This window comes from Gymnodraco acuticeps, unplaced genomic scaffold (assembly GCF_902827175.1).
Source record: "Gymnodraco acuticeps unplaced genomic scaffold, fGymAcu1.1, whole genome shotgun sequence".
NCBI lineage: Eukaryota > Metazoa > Chordata > Actinopteri > Perciformes > Bathydraconidae > Gymnodraco > Gymnodraco acuticeps.
The window spans coordinates 968,783-975,883 of record NW_022990346.1 but is presented as its reverse complement, the minus strand read 5'-3'; positions in this window follow the sequence as shown (position 1 = coordinate 975,883).

Below are 7,101 nucleotides of genomic sequence, written 5' to 3'. Positions count from 1 at the left end.
GCAATAAACAACAGGCTAGGGGATTTTACAACCTGGCAACCCAACAGTTTTCTTATGAATTGCGTATAACTGCTCTATAAAGCATAAGTAAAATGTGTATTACCCATGAGCAAACACCATGAGTTACAACTTATAAACCATTTATAATGAAACCTTATTAGAAAATCTACCAATATATTTGTTTCACTTTAAAAACCCTATAAATCAAATCTTCCCCTCATGCTTACACAATGTCTGGTGACAACTAAATATTCTCAGTCCCCACTTGTTAATGGATATTATTGAAAAGCTATATTTATCAATATTACTGATCCTTCTCATTAAACTAAGGCGTGGTTTTAAATCAGCTCTCCTCGAATGATGAACCAGTCTTGTGTGATTGGTGTACAACGGGTTCTTTTCTACATAACAGGAAACTGCTCTCCCTGTTTCCTGCTCAGCCCAGCTTCACATCCTTAGCCGTTTATGGACATCATGCTCACATTTAACCCCTCTGTGAATTAACTGTGACTCACTGGGGGTGAAGTATAAGGGAAGCTATTTTTACTCTCCAAGTGTGATCAGCTGGTGTAATTATTACACTAAAACGTATATTTGCTGTGTGTCACAGGTTCAATATAAACAAACAGGAGCATACAAATGGGGAGTGGCTCTGAGGGGGGATCAGTTCAGAGAAAAAAGGAGTCTGGCTCTTTTTACGCCAAACAAAACACATCAGCAACACAAGAAACATGTTGTATTTGGTGCCATTCTCATTAATGAATGGACTCACCTCACATCTATACATTTCCTTTTTTTTACCAGAGATATAATCCGATTGTTACATATAGTATATTACAGTAGAGAGGCTAATCCTGAACAGCGCAGTAAAGGGTCTTCCCCGACACTACACAGAGGCTTCAGTGCTGATGAGTCTGAACAACACAATGATGAACAGTCTCGCCTTATAGTTATGTGAATCCCACTTTAGGGTCAAACATTAATCCACAGCTATACATGAGGAAATCTAGGAACATCAGTTCACTGGCATATGATTGTAAATATGTTGTCTGCTTATACTGTCTGTCTGTTGTGACCCAAACATGATCCCATTTAGATCCTGAGACACACACACCCTTCCATTAGTTTAACAGTGAGGTACCAGAGGGTTTTTTCAGAGTGTTGCTCTTGAGACTCAACAAAGTATTTTCATTGAGTGTTCGGCTCATTGAAAAACATGCGGTTGCACCTTTGACCATGCACCGTTTTGTCCATGTAATAATTGGGTTTTCATATCAAGTCAATAAATGGGAGGAAGGCGGGCTCTGCAGCCTGCATCACATGAGAATAATGACACATCCCCTGACAAACACGGCTGATATGAAATCATGTTTTGGGATGAGGGAAAATCCCCCACACACAGTTCAAATGGTTAGTGCAAACAATGTGATCTCCATCAATACTTAGCAATCGTCTCAGTCTGTGTCTCTTTCCTCTTACTCAAGATGTAATTCTTTGAAAAACTTGATCTAAAATACTCTCTTCTTCCCTGTCTATCTGCAGCTGTGTGTCCAAAAAGTGCCAGAAAACGTGAACGAATACAATTAAAACTAGTATTGGTGTCCATCTTAATCTTAAAGATAAAAATGAATAAATTGCATTTGCTACACAAACTATAATAAAAAAAAGATCAACAGTTAAATAAATATCTTATGACATTATTAGCCATAAATATTTTGAGTATTTCCTCTTATTATAACCCTTGAAGTGTTTAGGAGCACAATGAGGATGAATTTTCAACCTGCTACGAAATGTATTATCCATCTCTTCAAATCAAGATTAATGGGTGTATTTATGGATTGTGAGTTCAACACATAATCAATGAATTGTCCTTAATCTACGTGGTTCTCCCTCATAAAGGGTTGGGATGTAGATCCAGGTCAGACACACATGCAGCCATGATATATTGGATGTGTACAGAAGAATATTGAACAATTTCCGTATGTTTTTGAAAACATATTATAAAAACCCTCCGAGCCGTGTGCAGTCTGAACCCTGAGGTCCATCTCTGTCTGTGTGTCTCCTGTGTGCGTCAGGCGAGCAAAGAGTGCGTCCCCTCCTCTCTCCTGCTCTGAGGTGAACAATAAGACTGGGGCTTGAAAAAGGAACTCCATCTTGATATACTCCTTCCTGTGAGCGTTTTCAAGTCTTTCAGCTCAACTATAGCGCAGAGGGCGTAGTCCCCAGACTAAAGGATCATTCCAGTTATGTTCAACCTGGGCCTCATTGTCCTGCTTTTGACATGAGTCAAATTTTATTTTTACTTGTACGTCTATTATATTAGGAGAATGAGCGTCCATTAACACATGGAGTTACTGTGTTTCCGTAGGCCTAGACAAAGCCCTTTATATCTACATAGGAAGTTCGTCCTCTTCATGGAGTCCGGCAGTTTGCTATGACATTTCTACAGTAGTTCAGAATGGACAAAAACGTGCAATAGAGAAGGTATTTTGTGTTTTTATGTTAACTGTAGCCATCAGACGTTTTTGGACATTCTGGTAAAAGTACAGTTAAACAGCCGCCCCTTGAATTTCGTGGCCCATAAAGTAATGTTTTGTAAGGATGACTTCTGAGCGGGACAGAATTCTTAAAAGACACAACGGCCTCAACAAGGTTCTGCAGTCTGATGCTCTTCACAACATGGAGCGAGCGGAGGGGTTAACAATTGGTTGCAATCGGTATATGCAACACTAGATGCACACTGTCCCTTTAATCTTAACCCTAATAATTGTTGTGAATTATTCCAAAGAAGCTGCATATTTTCTTTGTGCATTGCCTAAATGTTTTCTGTATCACTGTTTCAAACTGTATAGTTAATCAATATATTATGTGTAAAGACTAAGTACAATCAAAAGTATTAGTTTAAATCAAATCTCTAAAAACTAAAGAACCAAATCGACATCTTTGGCATCAAGTGGCAGTTTGTTACGTCCACACCTATTTCCAAAAACATCAAACAGGAATAAAAACAATGATGCACATTTGTGTATCCTTGGAAAGTATCGTTGTCTTGTGTTGTCTTTGGCAACACTTAATCCTGTAAATGTAAGTATTTGAACCAATAAGATGCAGGAAAAAACTCTTGTGTCATGGCTGTCTAATTTTAGTTTCCCTTCACATCATGACATGAAGAAAACACAGCTGGAGAGGTGTTTTGTTCTTCTGTGAGGACTTTCTGACGGGTGCACAATGGAATAAGTTCTGACAAAGGAAAGCTGTAAAGATAAGATTTATGACGCACATTTTTTCACATGAATATGTGTGTGTAGAAATGTTTATTGTCTTTATGTGTATAATGTTTATTAACCATGATAGGAACAATTAATAGCATATAGCTTTATCGAAATAATAAAGAGTATTTCACCTGTTGACTGCACTCCTACAACGTTGTTTTACCTTATTATTGCCATCAACAACATTATTATTTCGTAATTTACTCATATGCATTCCTTTTTATGTTAATCATTTATAAAATGTCATGAGATAGTGACAAATGTCCATCTCAGTTGCTAAGATATAAAAGAGAGAGAAGCAGCGCATCTCCATATTTGAGAGGCTGAAGGGATAAACAAAATAGTTGTGGATTCTTTTTCTGTCAATTGACTAATTGATTACTGTACTGATTGTTGCAGCTCTATCACTCACAAAGAAGAGGTAGCAAATTGATGAAACCCTGGCAACTACATTTCCCAAAATGCAACTTGCATGCTGACAGTTCGGTCAAGGATCCTGGTGTGTTGTTCCTATTGCAGCTAATGTAGCCACAATGAGGAAGAATTGTCTAAATAAATCATAAAGTGCATGTCAAAGGGGTTTCCTGGAAGCTTTAAGGGGATTTAGGACAGCTTTGATTCAGGGCAGCAAAAAAAGAACAATATGACTAAGCCATCTATGCTGAAAGGAAATCATTTAAGCAAATATGAAACATGAATATCTGTCATTAATGTTTAGCAATACTTCATATTGCCTGTAACACACCTGTGTATTCAGTATCCATAAAGTAGCTTTAGCATTTTCTGTGCTGAAGGAATACAGTTGCATAATGCACATTAAACACTTTCTGAGATGTATTCATTTGCTTCGACTTTCAGAAAACACATCACTGTTCATTTGAGTGACAGCTATTAACTGATACAGAAAATACTTCCATTAGATTGTTGTCATGGGAAGCCTAATGACCTTATTGTCAGCGCGGTCAACACATCCCCGTAAAATAGGATTAACCTGAGTGTATAATGTGTCTGTGTGTTAGTGTGCCGTAGGACAGCAGCTCAGTGAAGAGCTCTGGATGCTAACATCCAGCAAACCTGCCCCAAAGACACTTTACATTATTTTAATGGAGTGAGTTTATCCCTTTTTGGGATTTTGTCGAAACAATCTTTTAGGAAGGGTCAGGAAGTCACTTTTGTTCCATCTATGATAACGGTTTTAAGCACATTAATGTAGTTGACTTACTATAAAAACAATAACTGCATGGTTGATGAAAAATGATGATACTGCTGCAGGATATATATTCAGGATAAGATATATAATTAGCTGAGTTCAGCATTAAGACAGTAGGTAACATAATCCGCTTTATAGCCCCTTTAAAGGCAAGTCTGCCTAATGTTATATATTTTGTTGATTTGTGTACTTGCATTATCCAAAATATTACCAACAATACAAAATAAAAGAAGAAGTACAGAATCAATCAAGGTAACGGCCTCTCTCATTTAGCTGCGTGTGACGGTGTTGTAAGGCCAGAAAACATACATTGACTTTTTGTCCAATTTCAAGCCACCGTTTTACAATCATCAATCATTTTTGATTATATTTGAACTGGAAAAAGGATTTTAGTCATTAGACGTTTTTAACATGGTAACTCTTCATTCAAACTTGACTTAAACAATATATAACTCATTGTAGTCTTCGTTCGGTTTTGACTAACTGATTAACTGATTAACCTCCATAACATTTGTATTGTTAACAAATCCTGCTTCCAATGTGTTTGGAAGCAGTAGTCGTTAGACACCTGAAAAATAGAATAAAGGACATAGTTTTCCTATGTTTAAAAAAGAAAGGAATATATGCACATTTTCGGTGGAAAAAGGATATTTGGGAGCTTTTGAGGTGGACTTTTATTCACCGCCAGGCTAGCTGTTTCCAATAGTTTCTAGCCTGAGTGTTAAACTAAGCTATGTAATGCTGTAGCCCTAATCCTAACCGGACATCAATAAGAGTTTATTAATTTCACAGCAATCTCTCAAACAAGCAAACCAGTTAGAGAGATTTAAATTCCTTAAATTATATTTCACCTACAAAATGCTTCTGTTTACATAAAGATGAATCGTTCTATCACTTCTGTTCTATCAGTCGTGCGTTTGAATTCAAATGTTAACTTTCTGGCATTTACATTTCATTAATAATGAAGGGAGACACAGGGTGGATAGAGTCTCCTTTTAGAGGCGATATAAATCTTCTACTGCAGGAAACATTGAGATGCAAGCCGCAACTTAACAGCCTCTGGATCAACGATCAATACTGGCCATGTGACATCGGAGTGAGCCAGAGTGACATCGCTGCTGTCAAGAAACTAAGCATCCTCGCTTTAAAGCATCTAATTAAGACAAAGTCACTGACGTCACATTTCATTATCAAACTAACCTCAGTGATCTGACAACACTGAGCACATTTTAACTCTCACTTATTATACAGCTCTTCCCTCATATGTGACTACCAAATCTGCTCAAAATAATGTTATCGATTAATAAAGTTGTTATGAAAACAATACTCAGGGGTTTGCCCTAAATAGATAGAGCTCTCCAGCTTTTGGTTTGACAAAGATAAGAAAAAAATCATCAGCTAACAATCTCCAGGTGTGCCAGCGCATTACATCTATCAGGCAGGAAATGCCACAAATGTGGGTTGTACAGTAGAAACATCACAATACAATCAATGAAGTCACTGATAAGAATGAGTTATAAAATAGATTGTGTTTAAACGACGGGGATTGTAATAATCAATGATCATTGCAGCAACATCAAAATATCAGTGACCAGCAAAAATGATGAAATAATATGATACATGACCTAATAAAATGATGAAATAATATGATACATGACCTAATAAAATGATGAAATAATTCAATATGATTACTGTTGCAAAGCATTGGTAATAGTGATTATACTATGATTATAAAGTGCTGCAAGACGATTATAATGATTCAAATTATACATTTTTGGATGCATTCGAGACATGGGCTTCATATAATGTGTTATATTATGAATCTGAGTGCAGGTAGGGTGCATGCTGGGTATTTTTAGGAAGGCAGAAGGTGAGAGTGGACTGCCAATGAGTCTACAGTCCCTTTTCTTCCTTTTTCACTCCATTTCTTCCTTTCACACAAGCAGAATTTATGAGGCTATTACAAGTGTGCATGCAGTGTCAACAGTGCCCGGCTAATACCTTCATCCCGCAGCGTGAGGAGGCTGTCAGACAACACACGCATCGCCATGGAGACAAACTGCCCTCCCAGCGCTCATCCAGTTTAAACACTTAATTCCTTTAACATGCCTCAGCATCTCCAACACTTTAGCAGGCTTCTTTAAGGTAGCCAGCAACTTAAATAATGAATTCAGCCTTAGCAAACACTTATAAAGAACAGATTTGTCAGTATAGGAGGAAACTGAAACCTGGTCAGATGCCCAGAGGATTCAAATCAAAACAGTGCCTTTTGCAAAACACCGAGATATATGTAGGTGCATGCTAACGAACGCTTAGTACTAACCAACATGTGTCTTTAGCATTTTATGGATATATTGGTGATCCTGTATTTTGTTTTTTGTATTTATTTTTTATAATCAAATAGTTGTATTTTGGTCACATTCTTTAGCATTCAAATAATAAGTTTATACTTTTTTTTTAAAAATAATTTCTTCTCTAAACTGATCTACCCATGAGAAGATACAAAATAAAAATGTGTTAGTTTGTCACCCTATACTTTATTTTCCTACCGTGTCAGTGGCTCTCAGCCCCACACCTGTACCTCTGAATTTACAGGTTACAAATATAAAGTTTAGTTAT